The sequence below is a fragment of the Lolium rigidum genome, unplaced genomic scaffold, assembly GCF_022539505.1.
Source record: "Lolium rigidum isolate FL_2022 unplaced genomic scaffold, APGP_CSIRO_Lrig_0.1 contig_34097_1, whole genome shotgun sequence".
Classification (NCBI taxonomy): domain Eukaryota; kingdom Viridiplantae; phylum Streptophyta; class Magnoliopsida; order Poales; family Poaceae; genus Lolium; species Lolium rigidum.
In genome coordinates, this window is record NW_025900257.1 from 107036 (window position 1) to 123798 (window position 16763).

The 16763-nt window shown below is 44.4% G+C and overlaps 1 long non-coding RNA gene across 1 annotated transcript; it reads right to left on the reverse strand.

Moving 5' to 3' along the window:
- Window positions 1-11114: 11114 nt before the first annotated feature.
- On the reverse strand, window positions 11115-13169 carry LOC124681108. Its single transcript, XR_006995728.1, has 4 exons — window positions 13027-13169; window positions 12182-12348; window positions 11729-11950; window positions 11115-11570 (listed from the first exon to the last, which is right to left on the reverse strand). It is a non-coding gene; the product is annotated as an uncharacterized LOC124681108 (long non-coding RNA).
- Window positions 13170-16763: the final 3594 nt, after the last annotated feature.

Consider the following 16763-nt stretch of genomic DNA (forward strand, 5'->3'; position numbering starts at 1 on the left):
GCCAACTGTGCAAAACGGGGCCGCCGGGACATGCGGTATGGCCGTACCGGGCGCGCGCGTGCACCCGTCCGCCAACGCGCGAAACAGAAAACATTTAGCACATAAAATGACGCGTCCTAGACCTAAAAACATTTTCCCCTCCATTTATTGAGCGAAGGAAAGTCTCGCCCCAGTTCAAATCCGGTCAGTTTCCACCGGATTCGGCGGGACACCGCAGGAAGCGGGAGGGATTACCAGATGGCTACCGCGCGCATATGGCATGTGATAGGTGGTGCGTAGGAGGTATCCTACCGCTGCGCGGAGGTCCCGCGCAATACTAAAATGCGCACCATGTAGCTCCTTCACAAAAAAAGCCCTTCCGGCACCCCGAAAATGGAAAACCCGTCGCCCGTAGTTCGGATTGGAAATCCGCGACCGGGGCCTTGCTTCCCATCCTAAGGCCCACGCACGTGCCAAATATGGCCTTGTTCCGACAAACTATGTGGTGAAACGGGTCGTTTCCTACTCATTTCCCCTAAAAGCCATAGAACTCCGGACGTGATAGCCCTATTCGTGAAGGGATTTTCAAGATAATTGCCGTATTCCAGTTCCGTCTTTTGCAGTGGTTACTAGGACACATAAAATGACGCCACGCGGCTCCGCTCGAATTTTTGGCTCCGTTTACTTTGCCAACTGTGCAAAACAGGGCCGTCGGGACATGCAGTATGGCCGTACCGGGCGCGTGCGTGCACCCGTCCGCCAACACGCGAAACGGAAAACATTTAGCAGATAAAATGACGCGTCCTAGACCTAAAAACATTTTTCCCTCCATTTATTGAGCGAAGGAAAGTGTCGCCCCAGTTCAAATCCGGTCAGTTTCCAGCGGATTCGGCGGGACACCGCGAGAAGCGGGAGGGATTACCAGATGGCTACCGCGCGCATATGGCATGTGATAGGTGGTGCGTAGGAGGTATCCTACTGCTGCGCGGAGGTCCCGCGCAATACTAAAATGCGCACCATGTAGCTCCTTCACAAAAAAAGCCCTTCCGGCACCCCGAAAATAGAAAACCCGTCGCCCGTGGTTCGGATTGGAAATCCGCGACCGGGGCCTTGCTTCCCATCCTAAGGCCCACGCACGTGCCAAATATGGCCTCGTTCCGACAAACTATGTGGTGAAACGGGCCATTTCCTACTCATTTCCCCTAAAAGCCATAGAACTCCGGACGTGATAGCCCTATTCGCGAAGGGGTTTTCAAGATAATTGCCGTATCCCAGTTCCGTATTTTGCAGTGGTTACTAGGACACATAAAATGACGCCACGCGGCTCCGCTCGAATTTTTGGCTCCGTTTACTTTGCCAACTGTGCAAAACGGGGCCGCCGGGACATGCGGTATGGCCGTACCGGGCAAGCGCGTGCACCCGTCCGCCAACGCGCGAAACGGAAAACATTTAGCACATAAAATGACGCGTCCTAGACCTAAAAACATTTTTCCCTCCATTTATTGAGCGAAGGAAAGTGTCGCCCCAGTTCAAATGATTCCAAGTTTCTCTCCGGTTCACCTCCGAGGGAGTTCCCCCCTATACATGCAGAATCTGCCTAAGTGTAGGAACCCCCTGTCCGAGAAGCCGGACACACCTGGGAGGTAGCCTTGGATATAAAACCATCTCAAATCACTTTTGTGCATGCCATGTGGACACACACAAGTTTTGGGGCCATTCCCTAGATTTGATGCTCGATTTCTGACGAAACCCTAGTTCTGTTGACCGCTGATGTCTACGGGTGCTTCTATTCTTGTAGACAGTGTTGGGCCTCCAAGAGCAGAGGTTTGTAGAACAGCAGCAAGTTTTCCCTTAAGTGGATCACCCAAGGTTTATCGAACTCAGGGAGGAAGAGGTCAAAGATATCCCTCTCATGCAACCCCTGCAACCACAAAGCAAGAAGTCTCTTGTGTCCCCAACACACCTAATAGGTGCACTAGTTCGGCGAAGAGATAGTGAAATACAAGTGGTATGAATGAATATGAGCAGTGAGTACGGCGCCATAAAATAGCTTTACGGCGTGCAGTTGATGGTAGTAATATTGTAGGAAGTAAACAAGCGTAGTAACGCAAGCAGTAGTAATTCGAGTAAAATAGTAACAAGCGACGATAGCGATATTTAGGAACAAGGCCTAGGGATTAGACTTTCACTAGTGGACACTCTCAACATTGATCACATAACAAAATAGATAAATGCATACTCTACACTCTCTTGTTGGATGATGAACACATTGCGTAGGATTACACGAACCCTCAATGCCGGAGTTAACAAGCTCCACAATTCAATGTTCATATTTAAATAACCTTAGAGTGCATGAAAGATCGACACGACTAAACCAAGTACTAACATAGCATGCACACTGTCACCTTCACACCATGTAGGAGGAATAGATCACATCAATACCATCATAGCAATAGTTAACTTCATAATCTACAAGAGATCATAATCATAGCCTACACCAAGTACTAACACGGATGCACACACTGTCACCATTACACCGTGCAGGAGGAATAAAACTACTTTAATAACATCACTAGAATAGCACATAGATAAATTGTGATACAAAACACATTGCAATCATAAAGAGATATAAATAAGCACTTCACTACGCCATTCATAACAGTGAATAAGTATTCTGTGAAATATAGCCTAAGAAACCCACACGGTGCACACACTGTCACCTTTACACACGTGGGACAAGGAGTCTCCGGAGATCACATAAGTAAAACCCACTTGACTAGCATAATGACATCTACATTACAAGCATCATCATATGAATCTCAATCATGTAAGGCAGCTCATGAGATTATTGTATTGAAGCACATAGGAGAGAGATGAACCACATAGCTACCGGTACAGCCCCGAGCCTCGATGGAGAACTACACCCTCCTCATGGGAGAAGCAGCGGTGATGAAGATGGCGGTGGAGATGGCAGCGGTGTCGATGGAGGAGCCTTCCGGGGGCACTTCCCCGTCCCGGCGGCGTGCCGGAACAGAGACTCCTGTCCCCCAGATCTTGGCTTCGCGATGGCGGCGGCTCTGGAACTTTTCTCGTACCGTGGCTTATTCGTCTCGGGTTTTAGGTCAGGGACCTTTAAATAGGCGAAGAGGCGGAGTCGGAGGGCTGACGGGGCAACGACACAATAGGGGGGCGCGGGCCCCCCCTTGGCCGCGCCAGGGCCATGTGTGGTGGGCCTGTGGCCGCCCTCTGGTCCTTCTCGGGTGCTCGGAAGCTTCCGGTGAAAATAGGAACCCGGGCGTTGATTTCGTCCAATTCCGAGAATATTTCGTTACTAGGATTTCGAAACCAAAAACAGCAGAAAACAGGAACTGGCACTTCGGCATCTCGTCAATAGGTTAGTTCCGGAAAACGCATAAATATGACATATAATATGTATAAAACATGTAGGTATCATCAATAAAGTAGCATGGAACATAAGAAATTATCGATACGTCGGAGACGTATCAGCATCCCCAAGCTTAGTTCTGCTCGTCCCGAGCAGGTAAAACGATAACAAAGATAATTTCTGAAGTGACATGCCGTCATAAACTTGATCATATTGTAAACATATGTAATGAATGCAGCGATCAAAACAATGGTAATGACATGAGTAAACAACTGAATCATAAAGCAATGACTTTTCATGAATAGCACTTTCAAGACAAGCATCAATAAGTCTTGCATAGGAGTTAACTCGTAAAGCAATAATTCAAAGTAGATGTATTGAAGCAACTCAAAGGAAGATTAAGTTTCAGCGGTTGCTTTCAACTTATAACATGTATATCTCATGGATATTGTCAATGTAAAGTAATATAACAAGTGCAATATGCAAGTATGTAGGAATCAATGCACAGTTCACACAAGTGTTTGCTTCTTGAGGTGGAGAGAGATAGGTAAACTGACTCAACATAAAAGTAAAAGAATGGTCCTTCAAAGAGGAAAGCATCGATTGCTGTATTTGTGCTAGAGCTTTTATTTTGAAAACATGAAACAATTTTGTCAACGGTAGTAATAAAGCATATGAGTTATGTAAATTATATCTTACAAGTTGCAAGCCTCATGCATAGTATACTAATAGTGCCCGCAACTTGTCCTACTTAGCTTGGACTACCGGATCTTCGCAATACACATGTTTCAACCAAGTGTCACAAAGGGGTACCTCCATGCCGCACTGTACAAAGGTCTAAGGAGAAAGCTCGCATTTTGGATTTCTCGCTTTTGATTATTCTCAACTTAGACATCCATACCGGGACAACATGGACAACAGATAATGGACTCCTCTTTAATGCATAAGCATGTAGCAACAATTATTATTCTCATATGAGATTGAGGATATATGTCCAAACTGAAACTTCCACCATGATTCATGGCTTTAGTTAGCGGCCCAATGTTCTTCTCTAACAATATGCATGCTCCAACCATTAAGGTGGTAGATCTCTCTTACTTCAGACAAGACGGACATGCATAGCAACTCACATGATATTCAACAAAGAGTAGTTGATGGCGTCCCCAGAAGCATGGTTATCGCACAACAAGCAACTTAATAAGAGATAAAATGCATAAGTACATGTTCAATACTACGATAGTTTTTAAGGATATTTTGTCCCATGAGCTATATATTGCAAAGGTGAATGATGGAATTTTAAAGGTAGCACTCAAGCAATTTACTTTGGAATGGCGGAGAAATACCATGTAGTAGGTAGGTATGGTGGACACAAATGGCATAGTGGTTGGCTCAAGGATTTTGGATGCATGAGAAGTATTCCCTCTCGATAGAAGGTTTAGGATAGCAAGGTTATTTGAAGCAAACTCAAGGATGAACCGGTGCAGCAAAACTCACATAAAAGACATATTGTAAACATTATAATACTCTACACCGTCTTCCTTGTTGTTCAAAACTCAATACTAGAAATTATCTAGACCTTAGAGAGACCAAATATGCAAACCAAATTTTAGCAAGCTCTATGTATTTCTTCATTAATGGGTGCAAAGTATATGATGCAAGAGCTTAAACATGAGCACAACAATTGCCAAGTATCACATTATCCAAGACATTATACCAATTACTACATGTAGCATTTTCCGTTTCCAACCATATAACAACAAGTGAAGCGATCAACTTTCGCCCTTGAACATTAAAAGCTAAGAACACATGTGTTCATATGAACTAGCGGAGCGTGTCTCTCTCCCACACAAGGATGAACTTATTCAGAGAATGAAAATAACAAAACAAAAATAAAAGCACACAGACGCTCCAAGTAAAATACATAAGATGTGACCAAATAAAAATATAGTTTCAAGAGAAGAAACCTGATAAGTTGTCGATGAAGAAGGGGATGCCTTGAGCATCCCCAAGCTTAGATGCTTGAGTCTTCTTAAAATATGCAGGGATGAACCACGGGGGCATCCCCAAGCTTAGAGCTTTCACTCCTCTTGATCATAGTATATGATACTCCTCTCTTGACCCTTGAAAACTTTCTTCACACCAAACTTCAAGCAAACTCATTAGAGGGTTAGTGCACAATTAATAATTCACATATTCAGAGGTGACCCAATCATTCTTAACACTTCTGGACATTGCACAAAGCTACTGGACATTAATGGATCAAAGAAATTCATCCAACATAGCAAATACGGCAATGCGAAATAAAAGGCAGAATCTGTCAAAAACGAACAGTTCGTAAAGACGAATTTTAAAATGGCACCAGACTTGCTCAAATGGAAAAACTCAAAACTAATGAAAGTTGCGTACATATCTGAGGATCACGCTCGAAAATTGGCAGATTTTTTCGAATTTTCTACAGAGACTTGTGCCAGAATTCGTGACGGACAGACAATGCTGTTTCTACGCAGCGATCCCAAATATAACATCAACTTTAACATAGAAACTTTACTTGGCACAAAAACATGATAAGGAGAGGTTGCTACAGTAGTAAACAACTTCCAAGACTCAAAAAAACAAAAATTGCTGTAGTAAAATAAACACATGGGTTATCTCCCAAGAAGTTCTTTCTTTATAGCCATTAAGATGGGCTCAGCAGTTTTATTGATGCACTCGCAAGAAATAGAAGTTGAAGCAAAAGAGAGCATCAAGAGGCAAATTCAAAACACATTTAAGTCTAACATGCTTCCTATGCATAGGAATCTTGTAAATAAACAAGTAATGAAGAGCAAAGTAACAAGCATAGGAAGATAAAACAAGTGTAGCTTCAAAAATTTCAGCACATAGAGAGGTGTTTTAGTAACATGAAAATTTTTACAACCATATTTTCCTCTCTCATAATAACTTTCAGTAGCAACATGAGCAAACTCAACAATATAACTATCACATAAAGCATTCTTATCATGAGTCTCATGCATAAAATTATTACTCCCCACATAGGCATAATCAATTTTATTAGTTGTAGTGGGAGCAAATTCAACAAAGTAGCTATCATTATTATTCTCATCATCAAATATAGGAGGCATAGTATCATCAAGGTAAATTTTCTCCTCAATGCTTGGGGGACTAAAAATATCATGCTCATCAAAGCCAGCTTCCCCAAGCTTAGAATTTTCCATAGCATTAGCAACAATAGTGTTCAAAGCATTCATATTAATATGTTCCATGGGTTTTTTAATTTTCGCATCAAACCATCCATGTCTTAAATCAGGAAATAGAATAAGAAGGTCATTGTTGTCCATTATGCCTAACTAGTGTAAACAAGAAACCAAATGTCGCAATTGCAGAGTCTAAAGGAAATAGCTTCGAGTACTTACAACGGCGCCGGAAAATAGCTTAGTAGCCGAGATCCGGAGTGTGAGTACCTTTTACCTTTCCTCCCGACAACGGCGCCGTAGAAAATAGCTTGATATCTACGGGTGCTTCTATTCTTGTAGACAGTGTTGGGCCTCCAAGAGCGAGAGGTTTGTAGAACAGCAGCAAGTTTTCCCTTAAGTGGATCACCCAAGGTTTATCGAACTCGGGGAGGAAGAGGTCAAAGATATCCCTCTCATGCAACCCCGCAACCACAAAGCAAGAAGTCTCTTGTGTCCCCAACACACCTAATAGGTGCACTAGTTCGGCGAAGAGATAGTGAAATACAAGTGGTATGAATGAATATGAGCGAGTAGTACGGCGCCGTGAAAATAGCTTGCTGGCGTGCGATTGATGGTAGTAATATTGTAGGAAGTAAACAAGCGATAGTAACGCAGCAGTAGTAATTCAGTAAAACAAGTAACAAGCGATGATAGCAGTATTTAGGAACAAGGCCTAGGGATTAGACTTTCACTAGTGGACACTCTCAACATTGATCACATAACGGAATAGATAAATGCATACTCTACACTCTCTTGTTGGATGATGAACACATTGCGTAGGATTACACGAACCCTCAATGCCGGAGTTAACAAGCTCCACAATTCAATGTTCATATTTAAATAACCTTAGAGTGCATGAAAGATCGACACGACTAAACCAAGTACTAACATAGCATGCACACTTGTCACCTTCACACCATGTAGGAGGAATAGATCACATCAATACCATCATAGCAATAGTTAACTTCATAATCTACAAGAGATCATAATCATAGCCTACGCCAAGTACTAACACGAATGCACACACTTGTCACCATTACACCGTGCGGGAGGAATAAAAGTACTTTAATAACATCACTAGAGTAGCACATAGATAAATTGTGATACAAAACACATTGCAATCATAAAGAGATATAAATAAGCACTTCACTACGCCATTCATAACGGTGAATAAGTATTCGTGAAATATAGCCTAAGAAACCCACACGGTGCACACACTGTCACCTTTACACACGTGGGACAAGGAGTCTCCGGAGATCACATAAGTAAAACCCACTTGACTAGCATAATGACATCTAGATTACAAGCATCATCATATGAATCTCAATCATGTAAGGCAGCTCATGATATTATTGTATTGAAGCACATAGGAGAGAGATGAACCACATAGCTACCGGTACAGCCCCGAGCCTCGATGGAGAACTACTCCCTCCTCATGGGAGCAGCGAGCGGTGATGAAGATGGCGGTGGAGATGGCAGCGGTGTCGATGGAGGAGCCTTCCGGGGCACTTCCCGTCCCGGCGGCGTGCAAGAACAGAGACTCCTGTCCCCCAGATCTTGGCTTCGCGATGGCGGCGGCTCTGGAACTTTTCTCGTACCGTGGCTTATTCGTCTCGGGTTTTAGGTCAGGGACCTTTAAATAGGCGAAGAGGCGGAGTCGGAGGGCTGACGGGGCGACGACACAATAGGGGGGCGCGAGCCCCCCCTTGGCCGCGCCAGGGCCATGTGTTGTGGGCTCCGTGGCCCCCTCGCGGTCCTTCTCGGGTGCTCTGGAAGCTTCCGGTGAAAATAGGAACCTGGGCGTTGATTTCGTCCAATTCCGAGAATATTTCGTTACTAGGATTTCTGAAACCAAAAACAGCAGAAAACAAGAACTGGCACTTCGGCATCTCGTCAATAGGTTATTTCCGGAAAACGCATAAATATGACATATAATATGTATAAAACATGTAGGTATCATCAATAAAGTAGCATGGAACATAAGAAATTATCGATACGTCGGAGACGTATCAACCGCGCGGTCTACCCCTTTGACTGCATCCCATCGGGGGTCCCCCGGTGGGTATATGCATCCATTTGAGCTTGGTTAGGTCATAGGTACATGTGTAAACAAGGATCATCCCATATGATCCCAAGTTTCTCTCCGGTTCACTCCCGCCCTGCTACTTCTCTCCCACCCTTTTTTCTCGCCCACCCTTTCCCGCTGCTTCTCTCCCGCCCTTTTTTCCCGCCATGATTTCCCGCCAAGTTTTCCCGCCCACCCTTTCCCGCTCATTCTCTCCTGCCAAGTTTTCCCGCCCACCCTTTCCCGCCCATTCTCTCCCGCCAAGTTTTCCCGCCATGATCTACCCCTATAGCTTTCTCCATGCGAGGGTTTACCAATGGACTTTTTTACTTGTTTTGCTTTGTTTAGTACATATGTACATGGAAACCATAGGTTGAGCATACTTTACCATAAAATAGGCTCCGTTTGAGCCGTGGCGGGAGTTTCCACATACATATCCTGGATTTTACCAAGTGCTAGCCCATGTATGCGGAAATCGTCAACGCCGAGTACATGCAAGGTTAGCCAAACCTTACATCACACATTTACATATATGTTAGGGGCAGATGCAAGTTTTCCAACAATTCTAACGCTCCGGTGATCTGTATCTTGGGAAACCCTAGGGCGGGGACCCCGCAGATCTACCCCTATAGCTTTCTCCGTGCGAGAGTTTACCAATGTAATTTTTTACTTGTTTTGGTTTATTTAGGACATATGTACATGGAAACCATAGGTTGGGCATACTTTACCAAAAAGTAGGCTCCATTTGAGCCGTGGCGGGAGTTTGCACATACAGATCCTGGATTTTACCAAGTGTTAGCCCATGTATGCGGAAATCGTCAACAACGGGTACATCCAAGGTTAGCCAAACCTTACATCACACTTGTACACATATGTTATGGGCATATGCAAGTTTTCCAGCGATTCCGACGCTCCGATGATCTGTATCTTGAAAAACCCTAGGGCGGGGACCCCGCAGATCTACGCCTATAGCTTTCTCCGTGTGAGGGTTTACCAATGGGCTTTTTTTACTTGCTTTGGTTTGTTTAGGACATATGTACATGGAAACCATAGGTTGGGCATACTTTACCATAAAATAGGCTCTGTTTGAGCCGTGGCGGGAGTTTCCACATACAGATCCTGGATTTTACCAAGTGCTAGCCCATGTATGCGGAAATCGTCAACGCCGGGTACATGCAAGGTTAGCCAAACCTTACATCACACTTGTACATATATGTTAGGGGCAGATGCAAGTTTTCCAACAATTCTGACGCTCCGATGATCTGTATCTTGGGAAACCCTAGGGCGGGGACCCCGTAGATCTACCCCTAGGGTTAGGGTTAGGGTTAGAGTTAGGGTTAGCAATGTATGTGGAAACCCTAGGGTTAGGGTTAGGGTTAGAGTTAGGGTTAGGGTTAGAGCTAGGGTTAGAGTTAGGGTTAGGGAAACCGTAGGGCGGGGACCCCGCACATTTACCCATATGTACATCGATAGCAAATGTTGGGCCTAGTGGCTCCGGTTGACCCGTCTGCGAAGAGCATCACTCGTGGGACCTACATATGCCATCTACCAATTCTTAAAAAATAGAACCATTTTTTACATAATTCATACTAGTAAATAAATAATACAAACATAATATAAAGTAATATAAGAGAGGAAAAAATAAAAAATAAACCCTACGGCGGGGACCATGCAAATCTACCCCTAGGGTTAGGGTTAGGGTTAGCAATGGACTTTTTTCCTTTTTGGAGGAGATATGTACATCGATAGAAGATGTTGACTGGCTCCAGTCGACCCGTCTGCGAAGTGCGTCACTCGTGAGACCTAGCTACATATGGCATCTACCATTTTTCCCATTAAAAAAGAACCATTTTTACATAACTCATACTACTACATAAATAAATATAAACATAATATAAAGTAAAGGAGAGAGAAGAAAATAGAAAAAAAACTAAGCCGAGGGTGGCCGTCGGCATAGGTAGGTCATGCACTATGCCGAGGGGCACCCTCGGCGCCTCGCTGACGCCGTAACCGGGCTGTCACATGCGGAGCGACTGTGCAGTAGACGCAGGCACTACGCCGACGGCCGTTTGTACGCCGAGGGTGGCCGTCGGCGTATGATGCTCTACGCCGAGGGTATGACTACGCCGAGGGGCTCGTTGGGCCGCTGCCCTGGAACGGACGTACGCCGACGGCCCCGACATTTGGCCGTCGGCGTACGCCACGGCCGTCGGCGCAGCGCGCCATTCCCATAGTGAATGATACTACTACGCAAAGCAACAAAAATTGCGTGTTTTTGAGAAAGAATAAAATTGTGCAATGTCTAATGAAGAAATAATACAATGTACAGTGATCTAGTCATATAGATTATTCTTACATCTGCAACAACGTGCTGCCCCTTCTTTCCTGTTATTATCTTCTAATTGTAACGCCCAAACTATATATATGTACAAACTGAATGAAATTTCTCCACTGATACACTTGAGTGCATATATCCACTGCATGCAAATTTACATTATTGGTAAATAAAATCAATGCAATTCTTACACAAAGAATAAGAAAACATTTAAATTGCTCGGATTCATTAATAGCTTACAAGGTTCCTTTCGAATTTCAAGTATAAGTCCGGCTTTACTTTTCATCAAAGCATCTTGAGAGACCAAAATCAGTAATTTTTGGTACCATATTCTCATCTAACAGTATGTTTTGCTGGTGTACGGTCTAAGTGGAAAATATGCCGATTCACGTGAAGATATACCAATAATATACTTATCAAGGCTTCCTTTAGGTAGATACTCGAAACAGAGCAACCTCTTTAGTATAAAAGCCATAACGGACTTCAATTGTCTCTTGTGTGTCAGCACAATATCCCAGAAATCGTACTATGTTTTTGTGCTTCGCCTTCATTAGACAACCAATCAGGCAACCCCTGTAGTCACAAGATTCCTGGTCAGTATCGATGTGCTGGCTCTTGCGTGCTCTTGAAACAAAATAACATTACACAATGTTTAAAGAAGGAATGATATAATGTGAAATAATGTAGTCATATAGGTTGTTGTTCCTCAACATCGCGATATCCCTTCTCACATGGTAGTATCTTTATGATTATAACACCCAAGCTGTATATGTCTGACTTGAAATGTAGTCCAAAGTTAGCGATTTTTGGTACCATATTATCATCCAACAATATGTTCGCTGGTTTCAGATTCAAGTGGACATTACGATGCTTCACATGCAGATGATATAAACCCTCACAAATTCTCTTGATTACTTCATGACACTTTCTCCATACAAGTATAGAAGATGCTCCTGTAACAAAATCAGAAGAAAGAAGGTTTATATCCAAAATCCTTCTCTAGATAGTAGTGTATATAAGACACATTAAGAAGCCTAGGATGATTTTCGGGGTGCTTGACCTTATCATTATTTGATCATGAAAGTAAAAATGTAAATACATGTTTCAGGCCACATAGACATGTATACTTATCAAGACTCTGATTAGGTAGATATACTGAAAGATATCTGTCATAACAAACTTACCCTCGTAGTCTACAATTATTCCTCTTGTCCGAGAACCCAGAAAACACACTAAATTCTTGTGCTTCGTCTTCATTAAGCAACCGACCTCTTCATTGTATTTGTTCTCAAGAATATCGAGCGTTTCATTGAACATGTTTACGGCGACCATCCCATTCCCAAGCATTGCCCTGCACTCACAAGATTCCGGGTTAATTAGCATTCTCTGAAAGGCTATTCAGGAGACAGCTAGAACTAGGCAACTAGCTGAAAAGGAAATATCAAATAATCAGTAAAAATAAAATCATTGGACAAGAATCAGTCTTGTATTCTGCAAATATACTAGGTAAACTGGTAGAAGTAGCTATTATTTCCTGAACGAGCAAATAGTACTGCAGATTTTCGATTTCGTCAGCAGATTTTATACCGCATGATTCACTTTTTTTTTTACCTCTTCCTGACTAACAGACTTGACTCCCCTTCCTATGATCCTATCCCTATCCAGTTCATCTGCGCTGCCGGCAGCAGAAAGCTCCGGCCTCCCAGATCGCACATCTCCGGCGAATACGACTTTGTAGGTTGAAATGGATAGCGGATGCTGTTGCTACCTCTATACCGCTCATGTACGCTTGCAATACCACTCACTCCTGCCGTCTTGCAAACCAGAGATAAGAGATCCTTAGACTACTAAACCCCGAGCACAACTAGTATACCAGCAAGATAGCAGTCGCATACTCACATGCATCAGTCAGATCGATGGGTTACCAGTACGTATCTACTTGCGGGCTGCGAACAAATCTAGCTAGCTAGCGATCATGCATCATAGAAAGAGAGCATTTGCAACAACATCAACACAGAAAAATTGGTACCTGATACAGGGTTCACCGTTCACGCGGGCGGGTCGAGCTTCAGATCGATGGTGCCGGATCGAACTTCAGATCGATCACTAGTTTCTGAAATCTGAATCTGGAGGCCAGCAAAGAGAGCAGAGAAGCGCGTGGACTTTCCAGGAGAGCTGTGAGGTGCTATGTATAGAGGTACAGAGATGCTGAATCCAGATACTTTGTGCCGGTGAAAGACAAAATATTAGCACGACTCCGCACGCGGTCGGCCACGTGATTAGTAGCAACTATAGCGTTCAAAATATTATCACGGGCACGACTCCACACCAGGTGAGGCCATCCGGCCCGCTCCGAATATCGCCCGCAAGCACGAAATATTGCCCGTTTGGTGAGTTCGGATACTGTGCAGACCAATGGCGAAGGATGCACCCAAAGGCATTCAAAACAGCCCTTCAAAACAATGAAACTTGCTATTTTTCGCGAGAAAAATCTGTATTTACTAGCAAAAGTGCCCGTGCGTTGCACCGGAAGAAACGAATACTCAAACACTCAAAGCATCCATCTGCATTGACACTTCTCTTTTTATCACCATCACCGGCCTTATCTCCTATTTATAATGAACACAATATATTCAAAAATATTATGAATACGGTAATACAGTAGACTTGTAATAATGTTGAACAGTGCCCTTAAATTTTATTAAGATATGAATCCAAAAAAAATTAGCTGTTACACGGTTCTGAATTTTAGTACAAAAAATGTCCACAGAACTGAAATTTTTCTGGACAATCTAGGTAGCACCATAATCGTAGCCTTACTTTGGCATTTTCTCATCCAACATAGCATAGGATTTTTCTTTATATGTCTATTTATATTGTGTTTGGTTTGTATTAATATGGTGAACTCTAAATTAATTCCTTCCAGAAGCTTCCTTCGGTCGCTGGTGTACTGCGAGCATAGGTCTCCTTCTCTGCCATTTGCTCGAGCAGGCCAACCAATGGATTAGCCACAAGATAACAGCCATGGGAGAACGTCCCACCTTTTTTTTTTATGCTTGTCGCTTGATTTTTATCTCGAAATAGATGAAATTTCCTTCTCTGCTAGTCTATTAAAATTGAGCAAGACTTTAATTTTCTTCCAAGTGATCGTAATGTCCTGGTCCCAAACTCGCAAATGCTGTTCGGATTCAGTTTTATCCCCAACCAAGTCTATTTGTTCTTCAGCTTCCTCGTGCACTTATGTATTATTCTTCCCACAGCAACGATTTCGATCACCTGCACTTGTTGCCTGTTGGGACGCAAGGACGGCGACGGGAGAACAAACCTAGCGTGGCCAGGCACCATCGCCCTGATTTTGCTGCCTGCCATGTTGGCTAAGTACACTATAACGGCATGGACGGGCATCCAGTCTTCCACGCCGGCGCAATGCGCCGGCGTTTAGAGCGGCGTCTGGTAGTTCTTTGTTCTGGAGACGGTTGTCCGAGGCCGATCACACCATGGAATCCAGCTCTCCCGTCTGTGGCGCCATGGCAAGGTCTGCGCTTGCATCGGGCGCCCAACGATATGTGATGCCGCTGCAGTTGTTGCTCGTGCTGCCGATGTCGCGTCACCAAGGAGCAAAGAAGGCCACCGATGAATGGCGAAATCGCGTGGGAGGCCGCCCGTGAGAGGCGGAATCGCGGGGGAGGCGGCATGTGGGGCGCCGGTTTGGAAGTGGTGCCGGATTATTCAAAAGATCAGGCCTGTAAGAGATCGTCGACGAAGATCAGGCCCTCCTTTGCTTGTCGATCGATCATGAATCATCATGGCTTAGGGCAGCTAGCTATACGGTAGTTTTCGCCGTGCCCGATTTTTGTCAATCTGGATCTGACGTGTTCCCTCGGGTTATACATATATAGGGAACCGGGCGTGGGCGCTAGTCAGCTAGGAAAGCTCAAACAAAATCGGCCTGGAGTTGTTTTCTTCAACGAAAGCTGGGACATACTTACTCTGCAATTAGATTGGACATGTCCGGGTTGGACTCTACTCGAGGGTCTCGCGGTGTCTCATAGCGCGACGCCCGACGGACGAAAATTCGAAGGAAGGTGCGACATAAGAAGACGTCTTCGATGATGGACGAAAGCGTCTTTCGACGGACCAAACCACGGAAACGTTACTTCCTTTATTATTAGGTATAGATTATAAAAGTTTACAAGAAATAATAAAATTATATTGAGGTTCTTGGCATTCACATGGTCACTATCGCCGCTGAAGCGAGCCGCCGACGCGCCAATGTCGTCGCTTTGCTACGGGAGGCGGCCCACCATTGTTGATTATAGCCGGAAAGTGACGGGGCCTAAGGCCACGTGGGTTGCCCGATCTCACGAATTGACCAAGAACATGAGGGGGAAAGGGATGAACCCAAAGAACACGGCGAAGAACACGATGAACACACGCAAACACACACTAACCCGATACAATTTCAGTTTACTCCTGATAGCCCGAACCACTATCCCGATAGAATCTCTCGAGGGAAAGACACGAGGTTGAATCCCTGAAAGAAAGACCGGTATACGATCGATAGAGTCACACGAGTGAGAGACCAAAGTAGAGTCACTAGTATGAAAGATCCATCATATGAGGAGTGACTTGTACAATAGATTTGGTAATCTAAGGAGGGGGTTTCCCTAATCCCAAAGGGATGATGGAGGCATAAGCCAAGTTCTCACTCAAGTTATATCTAGGGTTCTTAGGTGAGAAGGGGGAACTATATATAGGGAGCCACTAAGGAGGGGTAGTTTAGGGAAGCAAGCGGGTACATGGGCCTTGGCTCGAGTTGACTTGGACGCGCAGGGGGGCAGATTGTCCGACCTTAGTGGGGCAGATAATCCGGCCTAGCAGTCGTGCTTCATGCGCCGTATCTTCTTGGCGACCTTGGGCACTCTTCTTCCTTCTTCTCTTCCATGCCGGCCTTGAGTGTGGTTCTTGTCGTTGATGTACATGATGAAGCGAAGACCGTAGGTCGGGCTGCATCAGGAAGGCTTCGTGCACATGCCCCTAAGAACTAGCGTCGCAAAGCTAAAATCGTCACCATTGAACCCTTTGAATTGATCCAATCTTTTGAAAAAAAAATTCTAACATGTGTGTATTGAAATATATTGAACACTCCATAGGAGTAGCAAGCAGACTATCCCCCACCGTCCTCAATGCCACTGGCGAGATCGCCGCCGACAAGGTGGACGTGGAGGTGGGTATACCTTATTCTTGTTTTTCATAACACCGCCATATATAGCCACCATAGAGTCGATGCTACTTGGCCAATCTCTAACTTTTAACTTACTAGAATGCCGAGCGTAGGTCCAAAGTCCCCACCCCTCCTATCGCAAGTGCGGCAAGCAAAGGAGGCAGGGACCGGTCTTCTCGGCGAGAGATGACAGAAACGGTGAGATGGAAGCGGCGGCTAGGGTGGAACCTGATGACCCACAAGTATAGGGGATCGCAACAGTCTTCGAGGGAAGTATTACCCAATTTATTGATTCGACACAAGGGGAGACAAAGAATACTTGTAAGCCTTAACAGCGAACCTGATGACCCACAAGTATAGGGGATCGCAACAGTCTTCGAGGGAAGTATTACCCAATTTATTGATTCGACACAAGGGAGACAAAGAATACTTGTAAGCCTTAATGGTTGTCAATTCAGCCGCACCTGGAAACGTGGACTTGCTCGCAAGAGTTTATCAGTAGTAACAGTTTTATAGCAGTAGGAATAGTAAAATAACAGCAG